We start from the raw sequence: 22,352 nt of genomic DNA on the forward strand, positions 1-22,352 counted from the left end.
AAGCAAGTAAGCATGGATTAAAGGCAAAAAGGAAAAAAAAATACCAAATCATGAATCAAATTGAGCAAAATAACTCAAACATTGAATTATCAAAGCAATAAAACTATCATAAAGAATACCCATGAGAGAGAAAATGACCAACAATGGTGAATCAAGAAATCAAGCAAGGTATACAAAATCATCATGAAAAAGCTTCAATTTATCATCTAATAACATCATTCAACACAAATTACAAGCTAAAAGGACCAACAATGGAGTTCTACCATGAAAGCAAAAACAAGGTTTTAAGCTTGAACAATGAGGAAGAAGATGCCTAGAAAATAAGAAATTATACCTCAATGAAGCCTTGAATTACTTGCAAATTGCCAAAAATGAAGATTTAAGAACAAATAGAACACCCAAAGACAAGATTCAAGCACTAAATCAAAACATAAAAATTTCGAAAGTAACCCCAATTTTCAAATTTTCAAGTTCGAATTTTTGGAATTTTTTTGTTTTGGAAGGGATTTGATTATGCTTTGATGTAATTTGTGAAGAAATGATTATGAAAGATCAGTAATTGTGTGAATTTGCAAAGGTTTTGAAGGGTTGAAGATAGAAGAATGAATGAGGGAGTAAGGGGAAATCGTGGAGAGAGAATGGAGAAATAAGGTTGGTGCGTGTTGGGGTAATAAGGGGGGGGGGTGCTGAACGCACTGGCGCCAGGCGACGGTGCGTGCGCGCAGGCGACAATGCGTGCGCACCTGGCAATAGCATGGGGGTCAAACACAGCCAAAATTGCTGCCTACCTGATGCGTGCGCGCAGCAAGGAGGTGCGTGCGCACCAGGTAGGGGCTGGGGTTGCTAAAAAAAAAGAAAGGCCAAAAATTGCTGCCCTTGTGGTGCGCGCGCGCAGGGGTGGGGTGCGTGCGCACCAAGGGGGTACGGGGATGGTTCAAAAACCGTCAAATTTTGTCATAGTCAATGAAAATTTTCTGACCCCTTTGGTGCGCGCGCGCAACCTATGGTGCGCGTGCACCAAGCAAGAATATTTCGGCCATGAATATACTCTCGTGTTTGCATAATGAGATATTTGATAGTGCATTCGAAAAAGAGTAGATAATCAATAAAAATACAAACATGAGAGCATATGACCCCAACAAGCTTTCCACCTAAACTTATCCAAACCTCGAGAAAGCTTCAAATAACACCAAAATTGTTGGAAATTTTCTCTGAACCAATCTCATGGTACCTAAAATCAAGAAAACAAACAAAAATAAAGAGAAATAAAAAAAATATCCTGGATAAAAGAAATATAGAAAAATGTAAAATCAAAAGAAAAAGGTTAGAAAACCGAGTTGCCTCCCGGGTAGCGCTTGTTTAACGTTATAGCTCGACGTCCTCCACCAATTAAGGTGGTTATCGGAAAAGCAAAGAGTGAACAAGGCCAACAAAAGAACCGTCGAAATACTTCTTGAGACGATGGGCATTGACCTTAAATGGAGAAGAAGAATCCATCATTGAGACCTCTACAACACCACTTGGAAAAACAATCTTGACCAAATAGGGACCGTTCCATCTTGACATGAGCTTTCCGGGAAACAACTTCATTTTTGAATTGTAGAGAAGAACCTTATCGCCAAGACAAAAATCTTTCTTCTCAATAACCTCGTCATGTGTTTCCTTGGAACAAGCTTTATACACACTAACACAATCATAAGCATCAAACCGAAGCTCCTCTAACTCATGAAGATCTAACCACCTTTTCTCTCCCACACTTGCCAAGTCAAAGTTTATCTTCTTGATTGCCCACAAAGCACGGTGTTCAATTTCAACCGGGAGATGGCATGACTTGCCGTAGACTAGGCGGTATGGAGTGGTACCTATGGGGGTCTTAAAAGCCATTCGATAGGCCCAAAGAGCATCATCCAACTTATCCGACCAATCCTTTCGGTTTCTCGCGACCGTCTATTCAAGGATAAGCTTGATTTGACGGTTAGAGACTTCCACTTGGCCGCTCGATTGGGGATGATATGGGAGGCCGAATCTTTGACGGACTCCATGCTTTCTCAAAAACTTTTGAAAGGCATAGTGAATAAAATGAGAACCGTTGTCGCTTATCATCGCCTTTGGTACCCCAAATCTTGGAAAGGTTATCTTCTTAAACAACTTCATAACCACCTTGTGGTCATTAGTTGGGGAGGAAATGGCCTCAACCCACTTAGACACGTAATCGACCGCCACAAGAATATATTAATTTCTGAAAGATGAGGGGAATGGTCCCATAAAATCAATACCCCACACATCAAACACTTCCAACTCAAGTATGGGTTGTTGAGGCATTTCATTTCTCTTGGAGATGTTCCCAACTCTTTGACATCGGTCACATGTCTTGACAAAGCCCCATGAATCCTTAAAGAGATGTGGCCACCATAATCCGCATTGAAGGACATTAGTGGCGGTCTTAGAGACACCCATATGGCCCCAGCTTGGATCCGAATTGTACATTTTCAAAACATTAGGCACTTCTTCGTTTGGCACACAACGTCTAAGTAAGCCATCGACCCCTCGCTTGTATAAGATGGGATCATCCCACACATAATGCCTTGCCTCTCTCTTGAGCTTCTTTCTTTGATTCTTAGAAAAGGAAGGAGGAAATTCCCCACATGCAAGAAAGTTCACTAAATCGGCAAGCCATGGGAGCTCCTTTGCTTCAATAGCATACAAGAAATCATCAAGCATCCTATCCTCAATTTGAGAACCATCATCATGAGTTTGAGAATCTTCTAAACGAGAAAGATGATCCGCCACAACATTTTCCGCTCCTCTTTTATCCCTAATCTCAATGTCAAAGGTTTAAAGCTCAAGAACCTACCGAATCAACCTTAGCTTGGACTCTTTCTTGGCAAAAAGATACTTGAGAGCCGCATGATCCGTGAAGACAATGGTTTTAGAACCCAATAGATAACAACGGAACTTCTTAAAAGCATGAACTATAGCCAAAAATTCCTTCTCCGTTGTAGTGTAATTTCGTTGAGCTCCATTTAGAGTCTTGGACATATAATAGATCACATGAAGTTTCTTGTCCACTCTTTGACCCAAGACACCTCCTATTTCCGAATCACTTGCATCACACATAAACTCAAATGGTAAATCCCATCTTGGAGCTTGAACAATAGGAGTAGAGATTAGAGCATCCTTCAACTTATTGAATGCCTCCAAACACTTATCATCAAACACAAACTCGGCATCTTTTTGAAGAAGATCATTAAGGGGCTTTGCAATGAGCGAGAAATCCTTGATGAATCTTCTATAAAACCCGGCATGCCCTAAGAAAGATCTCACTCCCTTTACGTTCACCGGAGGTGGAAGCTTTTCAATGACTTCAATTTTAGCTTTATCAACCTCTATCCCCTTATGAGAGATCTTGTGGCCAAGGACTATGCCTGCCTCCACCATGAAGTGACATTTCTCCCAATTCAAGACCAAGTTCACCTTCTCACACCTTGCAAGACATTTTTCAAGGTTTTCAAGGCATGCCTCAAATGAAACACCTACTACGGAAAAATCGTCCATAAAAACCTCCATCTCCTCTTCAACCATATCTCAAAATAAACTCATCATGCATCTTTGAAATGTCACGGGAGCATTGCAAAGGCCAAATGGCATTCTCCTATAAGCAAATGTACCATATGGACAAGTGAAGGTTGTTTTCTCTTAGTCATCCGGGTGGATAGGGATTTGGAAAAATCCCGAATAACCATCAAGAAAACAATAGAACTTGTGCCTTGTTAGTCTTTCAAGCATTTGATCAATAAAAGGAAGGGGAAAATGATCTTTCTTTGTTGATGTGTTTAGACGTCTATAGTCTATACACATCCTCCATCCCGTGACCGTCCTCGTCGGAATGAGCTCACCTTTCTCATTCTCAACGACGGTCATACCTCCCTTCTTTGGGACAACGTGAACGGGAGAAACCTAGCTAGAACTAGAAATGGGGAATATGATTCCTGCATCCAAAAGTTTTGTGATCTCCTTTTTCACTACCTCTCCCATTAGGGGGTGTAGCTTTCGTTGCCTCTCAATAGAAGGTAAAGCACCCTCCTCAAGAGTTATGTGATGTGTTCATAAAGCGGGGCTTATACCTTTGAGGTCATCAATGGTATAACCCAAAGCACTTCGGTGCTTTTTCAAAACACCACACAACTTTTGAGCTTGATGCTCAATCAAAAAAGAGCTAACAATCACGGGAAAAGTGGAGTTGGGTCCCAAAAATTCATATCTAAGGTATGATGGAAGAGGTTTGAGCTCAACCATTGGAGCACCTTTACCTTCCTTCGACGTTGCCACTTGTAACGCTTCTTGGCTAGAAATGCTCAAACAAATTTGCTCTTCAACATCCTCAAAGCTTCCATTGAGCAAATCTTCATACAAACCCATCTCCTTATTTGGAGTACCTATCTTTTCCTTATTCAACAAAACATTCTCAAAAGCATCGTTAGAAGTGAGCAATTGCTCATGCATAGAAGACACAACATGATCGAGAGAATCAATTAACATACAATTTTCTAAAGAAGAACTTGGATACTTTATGCTATCATTCAAATCAAATTCTATCACTTCATCCCCTACTTTGAGCGAAATTTTAGCACTTTTCACATCTATCAAAGCACCCGAAGTAGCAAGGAATGGTCTCCCTAGAATGATGGGAATATTAGCATCTTCATCCATCTCAAGCGCAACAAAATCCACCGGAATAACAAATTTCCCAACCCTTAAAGGAACATCCTCTACCTAACCCTTAGGAAACTTAATTGACCTATCGGCCAATTGCAAAGTGATGTTAGTAGGTAAGAGTTCCCCTAGCTCAAGTCTTTGGTACACCGAGTATGGCATAAGGCTAACACTAGCTCCTAGGTCACACAAGGCATTCTCAATTTGCATTTTATAAATGGCACAAGGGTAGAAAAGTTTCCGGGATCTTTAAGCTTAGGTGGCATCTTGTTCATTATGATAGCACTACAATTCTCGGTCAAGTTCACCGTCTCTACACCATCACATGTCCTCCTACCACTCAAAATGTCTTTGAGGAATTTTGCGTAGTTGGGCATTTGGGTGACAACTTCGGTAAATGGTAGAGAAAGGTGAAGTTGCTTAAGCATGTCAATGAATCTTCCAAATTATTCATCTAACTTGTGTCTCATGAATTTTTGTGGATAAGGAAGCTTGGGTTTCACAATCTCTTTCTCCACTCTCACCTCATTAGGCTTCTCAATCTCAACCTCACTTAAAGATGCACCATTTCTCTCATCTTCAACCAAAACCCCTTTTGTGCCCTCTTTGGTCTCACTCTTCCTAGGCAAACTCTCCTCAAGAATCTTACCACTCCTTGTGACAATAGCATTAACCGGTCTCTTAGGATCTAGGCCTTGGGAAGGTAAAGAAGAAGGACTAGCATGGTCTTTCAAAGCATTAACAAGTTGAGAAATTTGATTATCAAGCATCTTATTATGAGTCATCATTTCATTAAATTTCTTATCACTTACGGTCATGTAAGTGTTCAACAACTTTTTTTGATTTTCAATGATTTCTTCCAAATTTGTTCTATGCGAAGAATTAGAGGATTGAACATAGGAATTATCATTTTGGGCCTTTGGAGCAAATCCGGGTGGAGGGCCTCTTTGAGCATTGTTTTGAAAATTGCCTCTACCTTGATTGTTCCAATTACCCCTACTTTGATTTTGACCATAACCTTGATTATGGTTACCACTACCTTGATTATGATTCCCATAACCTTGGTTTGGATTACCATAATTTTGGTTTTGATTTTGGCCACTATAACTTTGATTGTTATAGTTACCTCGAGAACCTTGGTTCCTATAACCACCACCTTGGTTATAGTTGTCAAAATTGCCGTGATTGTTGTAATTCCTATTCCATTGACCTCTTTGGTTCTCAAACCTAGAGTCATGATTATTTGACACATAGTTCACATGCTCATTCACATTTCCATCTTAATCATCACAAACATCCATACATGCATGAGGGCAACTAGAAACATCATGATCATACGACCCCCAATCATCACAAAACAAGCATCCACTAGGCATGTTACTAGAAGAAGGAAGGGGTTGAGAATTAGAAGACGTACCTCTCCCCTTAGTTTGGGAGGGAAGACTTGAAACTTGGTAGGTAGCACTTTCTAACTTTGCCTTAATAGCGGACATCTCCTTCCCCAAGTTTGTCATTTAAGAGGATAGATTGTTGATTGCATTTAGATGATCAACCGAGTACACCGAAGAGCTACTCTTGCTAGTTGACTCTCTTTCTCCATCTTTCCAATCTCTATAATACCTCACTACGTCCTCAATTATGTCCACTACTTCCTTTTCCGTTTTGTTCATGATAGGACCTCCGGCTCCTCCATCTAAACATGATTTTCCTTGAGGGCTAAGGCCTCCATAGAAGATTTGAATGATTTGATAGGTTGGAATTCCATGATGAGGACATTCTTTTTGATACTCCTTGTATCTCTCCCATGCTTCATAGGAGGCTCTCGCTTGGCTTTTGCTTGAAACCTTGAATCAAAGCTCTAGCCTCTGCCGTTTTCTTTTGAGGATAGAAACGGGATAGAAATTCCATGGTGACCTCGTCCCATGTGCTTAGAGAATTCTGCTTAACCTCCTTGTCTAGCCATTCCAAAGCACGCCCTATGAGAGAAAAGGGAAAGATCTTGAGGCGGATGAATTCTTGGGAAATTCCATTCACCTTTATAGTATTGCAATATTTCTCGAACTCCTTGAGATGGTTTAGTGGGCTTTCATGCTTGGCCCCACTAAATTGTCGCCTCTCTATCAAAGTGATCATTGCCGGTCTTATTTCAAAATCATTTGCCGGTGTGGTAGGTGGAGCAATCCCACTCTCAAATCTATATGCATCAGGAATCCCCAATTCTTTCAATGCCACTCTCGGATTTTCTGCCATTCTTGCTTGTTCTTCTTGTTTTGGCTCTTCTTCACTTGAAATGCTAGGACTTAAAGATCGTCAAGCACCCCTCAACCTTGCAATAGTTCTCTCAATTTCCGGATCAAATGGCACTAGTGAATGATCACGTGCTCTATGCATAAAATCTCAAAAGAAATGGTTAGTAGCACGGCTACAAATGTAGCCTAAAAGAAAATATTTTTGTACTTTCAATTAATGGTGAAATAGACTTAACAACTATAACAAAGCACCAATATCATTCCTCGGCAACGGCGCTATTTTTGACACGAGGAAAATGTAGGTCGTTCTCTACCCTTTCCTAGAGCCAAAGAAAATTTATAAACACTCGACCAACCTAATACGAGTATATGGTAAGTCAAGGGTCGAACCCAAGGGAATGAGTAGGTGTAAGCTATAGCCTAGGTCAAGCTACTTCGAAAATTGTGGGAAGATGCGGTTGGTAACTAAGGTATCGAGAAAACTAGATAAATCGAGAAATTCAATATACTAAACACTAGGGATATGGGTTCCACGTGCAAGCTCAATGATTATGCTAATTGAAGGATCACTCAATTAATTCAACCATTGCAAAGGACAAACAATAGTTGAAATCAAAGGAATTCAAGGGCTATCTCCTATAAGCCAAGCTAGGGTTCACTATGAATGGCTAACTAGTAAAATCACAATCAAATTCAATCAATTAAAGCAATTCTCAAATCAAGGTTTCATGTCATTGAAATTTGCAATGCAATCTAGATTAATCTTATAGGTTGATCACTCCTAGTCTAATTAATCACATGCACAACTATGTCAACCAATTTAATTGCACCATTCAAATCAATTTAGCATCATCAACTAGCAAAGATCATCAATCAAGCATGCTTCCCCTTCTCTCTAGCAACTAATCTACTCACTAAACATGGTGAAATTAAGAAACAAAACAAATTCAATCAAATTCATATTCATTTAAAGCTTAATCAAAAGAAAATCAATCAATCAACAAATTCTAAAGAAAGGAATGTAATCTCAATCAAAATCCAAGAAACTAGAAGGAATTGCATTAAAAGTAAATCAAGGGAAAGAAATCTTACAAACATTCATTAAATTGAAGAAGGAATTTCAAGATGAAATTGAAATTTAAGATCAAATTCAAGTACAAACAAGTAAATCTTAAGCTTCTCTCTCTTCTTTCTCTCTCAACTATTTATGGAAAAATTCTCTCTCTAGTACAAAGTTATGTTGTCCTCAAAAAGAAAGTCAAAAGCTATAAATAAGAAAAATTGAGCGAAGGGGACCGGACAGGCCGTGCGCACACACAGTCCCGCCGCGCGCGTGCACAGCTGGGTCTGCGCGCACGCACCCTTGTGCCCCGCGCGCACCCCTTGGCGATGCACTAGGCTATGGCTCCTTCTCTTGCTTGATCAAACTCCGCGCTCCCGAGCATCCCCATCATCAGTGCACTCGAGATGATGCCCGCGAACATGGCAGTCCCAAAATGAGCAAATTGACTTGATTATTCACCTACAAAACACAAATAAAACAAAGAGAAAAACCATAGCAAGGTAAAACTAAAACTAAAATTATGAATTACCAACTAACAATATGAAAAACTCGTAAATACCAATCGAGAACTAAAGTGATTTATAAAAATGGAAAATCAAATAGAACTAAGAGAATTATATGAAAATGATGAAAGAAAATAAAGAAAATGAACCTAAATCTTATTCTTTTGAGCGCCATAAACGACGCTCATCACTGCTTAACGACGAGTATTATCATAAGCACGAATCCCTTGAGTAGAGGGAATCAATTCTTCATCTCCTATGCCCAATTTCTTTGCAGTGCGCAGCGGGCATACATTGATTAATGAGCCATTATCAACTAGGCTCATAAAAATATTCATTTGCCTACATACCACAGTAAGGTGTAAGGCCTTTTTATGCTTATCCCCTTTCGGGGTTAGATCCTTATCAGAAAAGGAAATCAAATTGTTATTACTTAATAATTCAGTAGTAAGAAAACTGAATAGTCCTTGAGGAGTCATATCATTATCAACTCCTATCTTCATCAGAGCATTCATCACAGTCTTTCGATGCTCATGGGAGGTAGCCAAAAGCTTCCAAACATTCATTTCCACCTTAGTCTTTTGCAGTTGTTTGATCACTTCGTTGCTTACGGGGTCGATTGGATCAACTATTGGTTGTGCTTGCGGTGGAGGTGAAGGTGGATTATGTTGTTGTAACCATCCATTCCTGGTGAAAACCTTAACCTCAAGGTCCCCCAAACATCTTCGCTATCTTCATGGTTGATAGCTCCAAGAGATGAACATGCTATGTCTTTGAGATAGACGTCTTCGTCATTACTATCCTAAATTCAATTCACTTCTTCATAGTTTAAAACAAAAACAACTTTTGGTAGAGGTTCATCCACAAATTGGATGAGTAGTGACGGATCAAAGGAGACTTCATCTCTTGTGATAGCTAAAGCATCAAAAAGAGAACCTGTTTAAATATTAGGCTTCTTGGCCCCTAGAGGAACAGGAAGCTGATTAGGGTTAATCAGGTCTTGAATTTCATCTTTTAACTTCTAACATTGCTTTGTAGTATGATCCTTTCCTTGGTGAAACTTGCAATGAGCATTAGGGTCATAGCTAGTTGTTCTGTTCTCAGGTCTAGGCTCCGAAAACGGCCGAATAGACATGATTAATCCTTGACTGTGCAGGCGATCAAAAGCAGTGTCATAGTTCATTCCCAAAGGCCCTACTTTTCCTTTTGAACTTCTTAGTAGGAGCATTGAGAGCCAACACATCATTTAGGTTGATGTTATTGGTAGCATTGTTGGGCTTGGAAGACGAAGAAGAAGGACTGTCGTTCTTCTTGTTTTTCCAAGTAGTATTGTTATTATTGCTACTTTCAGTCTTTATCAACTCGTCCTCAATGTTGATCCCAATATCGTACACGGCTTCAAAAGTATTCTAAGGTAGAAACTTCAAATGCTGCTTCTACTTATGAGTTAGATTCTTGATTATGAGGCGACCTATCTCCTTCTCCTTGTGAGGATCCACCAAGAGTGCAGATGTTTCTCTCCACCTACTCATATAGGCAGTGAAGTCTTCATTCTCTTTCTGTTTGAGAATGGAGAGTTCACGTTCAGAAGTCTTAGCCTGGATGTTACACTTGTAACAACTCATGAAGCTTTAAGTAACATCCTCCCAAGTTGCAGTATGCTTGGAATCTAAATAATATAACAACCGTTGACAGGCGTGCTTAAAGGAAAGAGGGAACACAGTAGGGAAGAGTGCTATATCTAATCCTTTGAGAGTCACGGTAGCGGAGAAGGCCTTCAAGTGAAACATAGGGTTATCAGTAGGCTTGAACTTTGGGATGTTAGCAGTAGAAAACTTCTCAGGAAGCTTGTCCTTGACAGTCAGAGAAGTGGCTGATTGCTCCACATAGGTGAAGTCCTCAGAAATCTTACTCACTTACTCCTTGATTTTGTCCATTGCGGCCACAGTGACATTATTTTGACCCATGATGGAGACCTTGGCAGTGAGGGTTTGCATCATGGAGGTGAGTGCCTCAATGGACTTGTTGTTGTTCTCAATGTCTTCTCTAGTAGCCATTGCGATGAATTCAAACTGAACTGGACACGAGGATGGATTTCGTGGAGATGATTGTGGAGGTTTCCTTGTACGCCTCTTACGTTTAAGAGGTTGTTGAGGTAGTGACTCGAACCGTAACAATCTACCTCTGCTTCTCGACCAAGTGCTGCGGTATTAAAAAAAAACGCACTTTTAATGACTAGACTCAACCTTGACCTATCCTGACAAGAAAAAGGCATGAAAAGAAAAAGGTCTTGTAGAATTTTCTTGATGCGTTTGATGTTAATGTGGCCAAGACGACAATGCCACAAGTATGTCTCATTTGACTCAATGGTCTTAGCATTCATAGTGGTATTTTCAACATTATAAACTTGTTTGTCTAGGGAGAGCACATAAAGACCATTTTCTAAATATGCTTTACCATATAAAACATTGTCGAAATAAAACGAGCATGCATTATCTTTAACTCGAAACTCAAATCCTTTAGCGTCCAACGCTGAAATAGATATAATGTTTTTGGTAACTCTATGAACATGATAGCAATTTTCAAGTTCCAAAACAAGCCTTGAGGGAAAGACAAATTGAGAGTTCCTACAAATACGACTGACATCTTGGCTCCATTGCCGACCCGTAGTTCAACCTCTCCCTTGTATAGCTTCTTTTCAATCCTGATAAGAATGGTTTCCTTCCAACAAGTGTATTATTCCAATAGAGGGTTCGCAATTATTAGAAAGCTAATTATTCAGTGAGGTCAACTGATCGGAATGCCTAGTTAGAGGTTGCTTTCGATCGGTAATATTAATCCATAATTAATATTAAACCTTAATCTTGAATGAACCCTTCTTGTCCCACCCAAGCAACTAACGATCCAACATGACGAATTAATTTAGAAGGATTTAATGATTCGCTCGAGTATTAAATATTTAAATGTCGGAAATCGAGCTAGGAGCATCGAAACGAGCATCGCAAGTCGAGTCGAATTAATAAAAGACGAGACGGTAAAATCAATAATTAATCAACAATTTACCAAAATACCCCTAGTATCGGAATGCCCCGAGCAAACCGGGTGCTAGGGGCACTTGGTATAGCAAGGTGGTTAGCATGCATACCAAACCAAGCATAGCCTAGCTGGTTGGTGTTGTGGCATGCTAGTGCACCACTGCTAGCAGTGCTGCTAGCACATGGCTAGCAAGCCGTGCTAGGATGTGCGGGCAGCAGCAGCATCGAGCTAGCAGTGCTAGCTAGCTAGCGGCGCCCGCTATCGTGCTAGCACTGCTAGCAGTGTGTGGCACGTAGTGCCCTTGGCCAGCAGCCCGCAAGAAATGCGTGGCATGCTGGGCCAAGGCAGTAGCACTGCCGCACAATGCGTGCGCCCAGCAGCAGGCTTAGCCGCCCGCACCAAGCGCCAACAAGGTTGCTTGGGCGCCAAGGCTTAGCCTGCCACATGGCAGCCACTCATTGGAGCTAAGAGTATTGAGGGGCAGTTTTTTGGAGCCTTGGGGATCAAGTATTGGTCCCCCCCTTCCCCTTATGGTCTTTACCTAACCTCTCCTCTTAGAATGCCACTTGTTTATTAATTAGTTGTTTGCCATTTTCTTCTTTTTTTATTTAAAAATAAAGAGGCAAAATAGATTCTACCAACTCTCCGACATTGATGGTAGAGGGGAATTCTCTCATGACATTTTCTATAAATACCCACCTTGGGATTTGGAGAAAGTCAATTGAGTTGGAACTTAATAAGGCATCTCCACTTGAGAGAAAACCTTTAAGTTCATATAATACCCGAGTAGTGTTTTGGTCCGACTTGGATACACTCCAAGTAAGAGACCGGTCGGGGTCGATTTGCGGGTGGATACCATAGGAGGTCTCTGCATTTGCAAGACTTGGCTTTGAAGAAAGAGCTCCGAGTGAGACGAACCACGCGACAAGGGTAAGAATGTCTTTTCTATCTTTCTTTTTCTTTATGTCGTTTTAGTTATATTAATAGTGAGCGGGTCATGGGGTTGGGCTTTGTTCCACGGTGAGTTAGACTCATCGAAACCCAATAGCGGTATCGGAGCCTTGACCATTTATTTTTATATCAAAAAATTATCAAGGTGTTTTTATGGCTTTATTTTTCTGGTTTTATATTACTAATTAGATTAGTAGCTCGGTTTTTTTTAATTATAATCCCATTTTAATAAGATTTTTTGCCCTGAACCCAGATTTTTGCCCAAAAATAGTTATTTTTTGGTGGAAACAACGTTTGGGAAAGTTTTCAACCCTTTTAGGCCTGTGTAAAAGCAAAAATCTTACCAGAAATGCCTTATTTTTTTAGGGTTTTTCGTTTTTGACCAAAATTTTTAAGTCTTTCAACCTTAAATCTTAATGTCATATTAATGGTGATTATGTATTTTGTTCTTTCCTTAATGTTTCTGCATTTTTTAACCTCTTTAAGCATGGTTATTTGTAGTAATTAAGTGCTTGAAAGATTGGTTAAATTTTCACATAATTGCAATTCCATTGCATTAAGTGTGAAATTTTTTTTTATTTAAGGCTTCTAAGTACTAAAGATCCAATCTTTAATTGTTTTAAGTGGTAGGAACTTTGAGTTACTAAATTCCATGAATTTTTGTTGAACTTTTTGATTTAATCATTTATTAAGTTGATTGGAATCATAAAGTTTCAATCTTGTGATAGATTTTTCATTTATCATCATATCGGAAGATATAATTTTCAAAGATTCACTAGTTAAAGTTGGAATCTTTATTTGAATTTTGTGTTCATAATTCCACTATCTCTTTAATTTTTTCAAATCTCCTAATTAATTTTTGTAGGTTAAATCAATGTTGAGAATAGCCCTATTCATTTTATTGCATCAAGTTGAACCAATTTTATTAAAGAATAGTTCTTGGAAATAATTTTGGTTTTGTGCACTTGAATGAATTTATTAAGTTAGACTTGTTATAATTTTAATTTTGCTCATTAAATTAATTCTAAAATAAAATTGAAACTAATTAAATAAGTCACGTAAAATTTTGAAATAATCTTGAAATTTTAGCACGCAAACCAAGGCAAAACCACCCTTAGCTAGCCGGGCTGCACAGCAGCCCGCATGTGGCTGCCAAGGGGTGGCCGTTGCTTAATGCGTGCATGTGGGGCTAATTCTTGCTGACGTGCGACGCATGTGTGGCTAGTCGAGCGTGAGTGAGTGTGTGCGCAGCTTTGGTGCAGTGCGAGAGGGGCAAGCAGCCTTGTGCGTGCTGCCTTGCACCTTGCAACCCGCAGCAAATGTTGCTAGGCTTGGCGCCTAGCAGTGCTGCGTTGGGGTGGTGCGGGCACACGCACCAAGCCGCATTGCCCGAGGCTGCTAGGCAGCCTTGGCTAGTAGTGGGCGCGCCTAGCTAGTCTAGGTGCGCAAGCCACTTACGTGCAGTTGACTTTGTGTTTGCGTTTTTTTTTCCATTTTAATCATTTTAATTATTTTAGTTATGTATACTTATTTTAATTAAAATTTTGGAGGCTAGGCCTCAGTTTTTATGTGGCACTTGCAAAATTTTATTTTGGCAAAATTTTGGGTTTACCAGCTTAATTAATTAGATTAATTAAGATGGAGGCGGAATTTAGTGGGTGCTTCAATTTTAATTGCGCTTAATCACGTAATTGGTTAAACAACTTTGGCTAGTTTTAATTAGGCGCGTTAATCGGATTAACCACCTAAATTAGTTACTAGTTTACGCGTGTTTGTGCATTGTTAATTATTTATCGTTGTTAAATGCATGGGCCATTCACATGCAGTGAATGGATGAATGGAATGTATATTCTCTCACAGGTTTTATTGAATGACACCAGTGGGGACCGAATAGGATAGAAAATACGAACTGTGTTCCGTCATGTATTTTTGTAAATCTAAATACGGTCTGCGAACCGTTGTGTATTTTTGTACCTTAATATTTAGTTTAGTCCTAATCGTAGATACTAGTACTTGCATCATTTTGGTTATGTCTTGAAGACGAAGGTTCTTTGAAGACGAAACCATGAATTTGCAAATGAAGACCCTTGAAGACTTAAAGACTCAAGGGGTCATGCTAGTTGCCAAATGCATCATTTACTTATGTTTTCGATATATATATACATATATATATACATATATATATATATATATATATATATATATATATACACACATATATATATATACATACATATATATATATACATATATATATATATATATACATATATATATGAATAATATGTTAGATGCATGTTTAGGATTTCGAAGGTTGCGATGATTTATTAAGTTCACTTAAATCAACCAACATAGAAACCCTAGGTCCCTAAAATATTGAGTGAAATTTGCCATTCTAAAACAACACTTACTGACCTATTGAGAGTAGTGATGGGCTACACCAAAGCGAGGTATCCCTATTACTCCTAGGATACATAAGGCATACCAAGTATGCATGTTTGTTTGGTTATACTCAACGATATGAGTGATGGAGTCCTAACATGTTGTGGGAAAGTGGATAATTGTTGAGAGAGCATTAGATGCGAAGATTTATCTAACCAAGAGGGGCTTGGAGCCATTAGCAAAGAGTTGCTTACCTTAGAATATTGAGTGTTAAGGCAAGCCAAAGCATGCTTAACTACTCATTAATTCTTTGGATCTTGGAATCGACTTATTCTCACCAAATGGGGACAATTTAATGTGTGAATAAGACGTTTAAATAAGTTTGATAAATATGCATGATTTCAATCTTATTTAAGTATTATGAATGGTTTTCATTTCAAATTCTTTCAATTTTAGAATCATGTCTTCAACTAACAACGACAATAACCTAATGTGCCCGGAGCTTCCCGAAAAGTTACCATTTTCCTTGAACTTGGTGAACTTTAAGGAGTGGGAAGAAGAATTCCGAAAGACCCTCCGAAATTGCTACCTAGAGCACATTCTTGACATACCCATCCCAAGTTTTTACTCAGAAGGGGTTATGATCGATAAGGCTCATGAGAAATGGAGTTGGGATTGTAAAAGAGTCTCACGACTTAAGGCAAACTCCATCCCGGAATAATGGAAGGGGAAGTTCTCAACTATTTTCCGGACATGCTCCGCAAAGCTCTAGAGGATATAGTCAATTTGAGGGTCACCAAGAGCATCAAAGGCAACTATGATGGTCTCGTGGAGGAAGTAACTAGGTCACTCTCCAACGTGAATATCAAGCCGCCGCAAGAGGGGTGCCTTGCCAAGGAGAGGAAAAAGGTATGGGCACAAGTCTATAATGCGTGACTAAGACCCGAAATGCCACTTCGAGCCCACATGCTCCGAATCACAAGGCTATTCACTCACTTGGAGCTCTTTGGCAAGATGGTGGAGGATGAGCAAGCGGCTCACTGAAGAGCGTCATTTATGGCACTCAATAGAGTAGTTTTTGATTCCTTTTTCTAAATTTTTTCACGCTTTATTTTCTTATAATCTTTCTAGTTTTCTTTTATTTTCCGTCTTTAAAGCTTATTTTGGTTTTTTGTTCACTTTTATGAGTTTTTCATAATTTTTGTTCTTATTTAGCTATTTTAGTTTAATTTCTATTCATTTTGCTTTCTCTCTTACTTTTACTTGAATTCTTGCAAGTTAAGTTTTGAATTCTTATTTTCCGCTCTCTTACGGATGTTTTCTCATTAATTTTAGGTCGAGAATGTACAAATATTTGAAGATCAAAGGCTACCCTCCTCGCGGGCATCATCTCGAGAGCAGCGACGATGGGGATGCACGAGAGCGCTAGGAGCAAAGGCTTTGCAAATGGATCTATGAGCGAGAAAGGGAAGCCGAGCACACGCAACACCACACCAGGGGTGCGTGCGCGCAGGCTCCTCTGTGCGTGGGCGCAAACCCTGTTGTGCGTGCGCACGGGGGGGGGGGGGGGTGGTGCGTGCGCACGAGCCTACTCCGTTTCCCTTCGCTCGATTTATTACAAATACCCTTGACTTTTCCTTTTTTAGGTGTTGACGATTTTATATGTACTTGAGACTTATTTCCAGAATTAGTAGAGAAAGAAAGTAGAGAGAGAAACTTGAGATTACTTGTTTTGTACTTCAATTTCATCTTTGATTTCATCTTTTAGCTTGGATTTCATATTCTATCAATGAAAGTTTGTGAGAATTTCTTCCTTTGAATTTACTTTTGCTTGCTATTTCCTTTAATTCTTAAATGTTTGATTTGATTATCGATCATTGGTTTGAGAATTCGTTGAGTTTGATTTTCTCTTTGATAAAGCTTGAAATGAAGATGTTTATGATTCAATTTGCTTTGTTTTTCAATTCCACCATGATTAGTGAGTAGATTAGTAGCTAGGGAGAAGGGGAAGCATGCTTGATTGATGATTATTGCTAGTTAATGATTCTTGGTTGATTGAATTGTTGCAATTAAATTGGTTGACATAGTTGTGCATGTGATTAATTAGATTAGGAGTGATCAACCTATATGATTAATCTAGATTGCATAGCAAATTTCATTGACATGAACCCTTGATTTGAGAATTTCTTTAATTGGTTGAATTTGATTGTGATTCTCCTTGTTAGTCATTCTTAGTGAACCCTAGCTTGGCTTATAGGAGATAGCTTTTGGATTCTATTAATCGCAACTATTGTTTGTCCTTTGCAATGTTTGAATCAATCGAGTCATCCATCGATTAGCACAATCATTGAGCTTGCATGTGGAACCTATATCCCTAGTTTTTAGCATATTGATTTTCTTTGATTTGTTTAGCTATTTGATACCTTAGTTACAAATCAATTCATCTTACAATTTTTGAAGTAGCTTGACCCTAGGCTATAACTTTCTCCTACTCATTCCTTTGGGTTTGACCCTTGACTTACCTTATACTCGTATTAGGTTTGTTAAGTGATTATAAATTTGTTTGGCTCTAGGGGAGATTAGAAAACGACCTACATTTTCCCTGCGTCAAAATGGCGCCGTTGTTGGGGAGTAATATTGGTGCTTTGTTATAGTTGTTGAGTCTACTTCATTTTTAATTGAAAAGTACAAAAAGATTTTTCTCTTTTTGGCTACATTTGTAGCCGTGCTACTAATTGTTTCTTTTGAGATTGTATGCGTAGAGCACGTGGTCGTTCACTAGTGCCACTTGATCTGGAAATTGAGAGGACAACTACAAGGATAAGAGTTGCTAGACGTTCTTTGAGTTCTAGCCCTTTAAGTGAAGAAGAACCACAACAAGAAGAACAAGCAAGGATGGGAGAAAATCCAAGGGTGGCGTTGAAGGAATTGGGGATTCTGGGTGCATATATGTTTGAAAGTGGGATTGCTCCACCTACAACACCGGCAAATGAGTTTGAAATAAGGCCGGCAATGATCACTTTCATAGAGAGGCGACAATTTAGTGGGGCCAAACATGGAAGCCACTAAATCATCTCAAAGAGTTCGGAAAGTATTGCAACACTATCAAAGTGAATGGAATTTCCCAAGAACTCATCCGCCTCAAGCTTTTTCCCTTTTCCCTAATAGGGCGTGCCTTGGAATGGATAAACAAGGAGGTCAAACCCAATTCTCTAAGGACATGGGACAAAGTGACCAAGGAATTTCTATCCCATGTCTATCCACAAAAGAAAATGGCGGAGGCTAGAGCTTTGATTCAAGATTTCAAGCAAAAGTCTAGTGAAAGCCTCTATGAAGCATGGGAGAGGTACAAGGAGTATCAAAGAGAATGTCCTCACCACGAAATTCCTACTTACCAAATTATTCAAATCTTCAATGGTGGCCTAAGTCCTCAAGGAAAGTCATGTCTTGATGGAGGAGCCGGAGGTCCCATCATGAATAAAATGGAAGAGGAAGTGGTAGACATAATTAAAGATGTAATGAGGTACTATAGAGATTGGCAAGATGGTGAAAGGGAGTTAACTAGCAAGAGTAGCTCTTCGGTGTATTCGGTTGATCATCTTAATGCCATAAACAACTTGTCCTCACAAATCACAAACTTGGGGAAGGAAATGTCCGCTATCAAGACAAAGTTGGAAAGTGCTACCTTCTAAGTTTTGAATCTTCCTTTCCAATCTAAAGGGAGAGGTATGTATTCGAAGTCTCAACACTCTCCCTCTTCTAGTAACATGCCTAGTGGTTGCTTATTTTGTGATGTTTGTGGATCATATGATCATGATGCTTCTAATTGCACTCATGCATGTATGGATGTTTATGATGATAAAGATGCAAATGTGAATGAGCATGTGAATTATGTGTCAAACAATAATGATTCTAGGTTTGAGAACCAAAGGGGTCAATGGAATAGGAATTACAACAACCATGGAAACTTTGACTACTATAACCAAGGTGGTGGTAATAGGAACCAAGGGAACCAAAATTCCCAAGGTAACTATAATGACCATGGTTCTAGTACCAAAACAAAAACCAAAATTATGATAATCATAACCAAGGTTATGGTAACCATAATAAAGGTTATAGTCAAAATCAAGGAAAAGGTAATTGGAACAATAAAAATAAGGGAAATTTTCAAAACAATGCTCAAAAGAGTCCCCCACCCAGATTTGATCCAAAGACCCAAAGTGATAATTCCTATGTTCAACCTTATTTTTCTTCTTCTTCTTCTAGGACTAACTTGGAGGAAATCGTTGAAACCAAACCAAGTTGTTTAACACTTATATGGCGGTTAGTGACAAGAAGTTTAATGAAATGATGACCCACAATAAGATGCTTGAAAACCAAATTTCTCAACTTGTCAATGCTTTGAAAGACCATGCAAGCCCTTCTTCTTTACCTTCTCAAGGCCTAGACCCTAATAGACCCGTTAATGCCATAGTTACAAGGAGTGGTAGTGTGCTTGAGGAGAGTTTTCCTAAGCTAGCAGAGTAAAAGTGAGAAGGGTACCAAGGAGGTTTTAGTTGAGGATGAGGGAGATAGTGCATCTTTGAGTGAAATGATGGTAGAGCCACCTAAGGAGGTGAAGGAAGAGAGAGAAGTTTTGAAACCTAAGCTTCCTTATCCACAAAGATTCATGAGACACAAGTTGGATGAACAATTTGGAAGATTTATTGACATGCTCAAACAACTTCACCTTTCTCTAACATTTACCGATGTTGTCACCCAAATGCCGAATTATGTAAAATTCCTTAAAGACATTTTGAGCGGTAGGAGGACTTGTGATGGTGTGGAGACGGTGAACTTGACCGAAAATTGCAGTGCAATCATAATGAACAAGACGCCACCTAAGTTAAAAGATCCTGGAAACTTTTCCATCCCTTGTGCTATTTATAAAATGCAAATCGACAATGGCTTATGTGACCTTGGAGCTAGTGTTAGCCTTATGCCATATTCGGTGTACCAAAGACTTGAACTAGGGGAACTCTTACCTACTAACGTCACCTTGAAATTGGCCGATAGCTCAATCAAGTTTCTTAAGGGTAAGGTGGAGGATGTCCCCTTGAGGCTTGGGAAAATTGTTATTCTGGTGGATTTTGTGGTACTTGAGATGGACGAACATGCTAGCATTTCTATAATTCTAGGGAGACCCTTCCTCGCTACTTCGGGTGCTATAATAGATGTCAAATGTGCTAAAATTTCACTTAAAGTAGGAGATAAGGTGATAGAATTTGACTTGAATGATAGTATGAAGTATCCAAGTTCTTCTTTGGAGAATTGTATAATGATTGACTCTCTTGATCATGTTGTGTATTCCATGCATGAGCAATTGCTTATCTCTAATGATGCTCATGAGAATGTTTTGTTGAACAAGGAAAAGATAGGTGCTCCTAGCAAGGAAATGGATTTGTATGAAGATGTCAATGGAAGCCTTGAGGATGTTGATGAGAAAATGTGTATGAACATTACTAGCCAAGAAGCATTGCAAGCGGCTACAACAAAGGAAGGTAAAGGTGTCCCCATAATTGAGCTCAATACTCTTCCATCACACCTTAGGTATGAATTCTTAGGCCCTAACTCAACTTCTCCCGTGATTGTTAGTTCCTCCTTGAGTGAGAGCCAAGCCCAAAAGTTATGTGGTGTATTGAGAAAGCAACAAGGTGCTTTGGGCTACACCATTAATGACCTCAAGGGTATTAGTCCCGCCTTATGCATGCACCACATCACTCTTGAGGATAATGCCTCACCAAGCATCGAAAGATAATGAAAACTTCACCCTCAAATGGGGGAGGTGGTCAAGAAGGAAATCACCAACCTATTAGATGCAGGAATCATATTCCCCATCTCTAGCTGAAGGTGGGTTTCCCCAGTCCCCGTTGTCCCAAAGAAAGGAGACATGACCGTTGTGGTAAATGAGAAAGGTGAGCTCATTTCTACAAGGACGGTCACGGGATGGAGGATGTGTATTGATTATCGACGTCTAAACACATCCACCAAAAAGGATCATTTCCCCCTTCCCTTCATTGATCAAATGCTTGAAAGACTAACAAGGCACAAGTATTATTGTTTTCTTGATGGTTATTCCAGTTTCTTTCAAATTCCTATTCATTCGGATGACCAAGAGAAAACAACTTTTACTTGCCCATATGGAATGTTTTCTTATAGGAGAATGCCATTTGGGCTTTGCAACACCCCTGCCACCTTCCAACAGTGCATGATGAGCACTTTTGGAGATATGTTGGAAGAAGAAGTGGAAGTGTTTATGGATGGTTTTTCGGTGGGAGGTGTTTCATTTGAGGCTTGTCCTGAGAATCTTGAAAAGTGTTTGGCTCGATGTGAGAAAGTGAATCTAGTCTATAATTGGGAGAAATGTCGCTTTATGGTTGAGGAAGGCATTGTCCTTGGTCATAAGATCTCCCACAAGGGAATTGAGGTGGACAAAGCAAAGATAGGGGTCGTTAAAAAGCTACCACCTCCGATCAATGTGAAAGGTGTGAGATTTTTCTTGGGGCATGCTGGGTTTTATAGCAGATTCATGATGAGTGACATTTATGTCACTCCTAGGATAGTGTTTATGCCTTGTTTTAGCTTGTCTTAGGGTGTTTTGTAGTTGTTTTGCTCAAATAATGCGTGCATACATGTCTCGATGTGATTTTGATGAAATCGCGTATATTGTTGTATGCTTGCCTTCATTGCGAGTTTGCACCGTTCCCTATACCTTATTGCTTCCCTTGGTGTTAGTGCTTAGGTATTTGAAGTCTTGGATTGCAAAGAAGAAGCCAAGGAAACATGAGAGAAGAATCGAAGAAAGCAAGGTGCAAGGGCGCAAATAATGTGCGGGCGCGCAGCCCTGTGAGAACCCGCGCAAAATTGGCGAAATTGCAGAATCGAGGCAGAAAGTTTTGCGCGGCCTGTGCGCGACATGTGCGCGGGCGCACACCCACACCGTGCGGGCGCGCACACCCAAGCACAAGCCGCGCAACCCACAAATGCGCGGGCGCGTGAGGGTTTCACCATTGTTGAGCTTGGATTTTGAAGAAGAAGATTGATCATCTTGTTTGTAGACTTTCATCTTCAATCAATGAGAATCTCTAACTCTCTCTCCTCTATTTTTATTGTTTTATTTTGATTATTGTTTTTGTTGTTGGTATTGCTTGTTAATCATGTTGATTCTTGATTATTTGTTGATTAATCTTGTTGTTATCATGATTAGTGAGTAATTTCCCCATTAAGGGGATGGTTGTGGTGTAGTTGGATCTTGAGAATGTTCAAGGGTTTGGAATTGATTTATTGTGATTAAAGTCTTTATATGCTTGATGTTCTTCAATCTACTTGCAAAATGCATGTTGTTAGTTGATTGGGAGTGAATCTTTGCTAACATGAAACGGAAGTTGACTTAGCTAAGTTCATTTATATCGATTG

General features: G+C 39.5%; 1 non-coding gene and 1 pseudogene across 1 annotated transcript; one reads left to right on the forward strand and one right to left on the reverse strand.

Annotated features, from left to right (window-relative positions):
- The first annotated feature begins 6,471 nt into the window (after positions 1 to 6,471).
- LOC145593221 (small nucleolar RNA R71) lies at positions 6,472 to 6,578 on the forward strand. Its single transcript, XR_014102595.1, has one exon. It is a non-coding gene; the product is annotated as a small nucleolar RNA R71 (small nucleolar RNA).
- Positions 6,579 to 18,183: 11,605 nt separating this feature from the next.
- Positions 18,184 to 18,282, reverse strand: LOC145593210 (small nucleolar RNA R71; annotated as a pseudogene).
- Between the last annotated feature and the right edge of the window lie 4,070 nt (positions 18,283 to 22,352).

Source organism: Chenopodium album, chromosome 18 (genome assembly GCF_948465745.1).
Source record: "Chenopodium album chromosome 18, dcCheAlbu1.1, whole genome shotgun sequence".
Classification (NCBI taxonomy): domain Eukaryota; kingdom Viridiplantae; phylum Streptophyta; class Magnoliopsida; order Caryophyllales; family Amaranthaceae; genus Chenopodium; species Chenopodium album.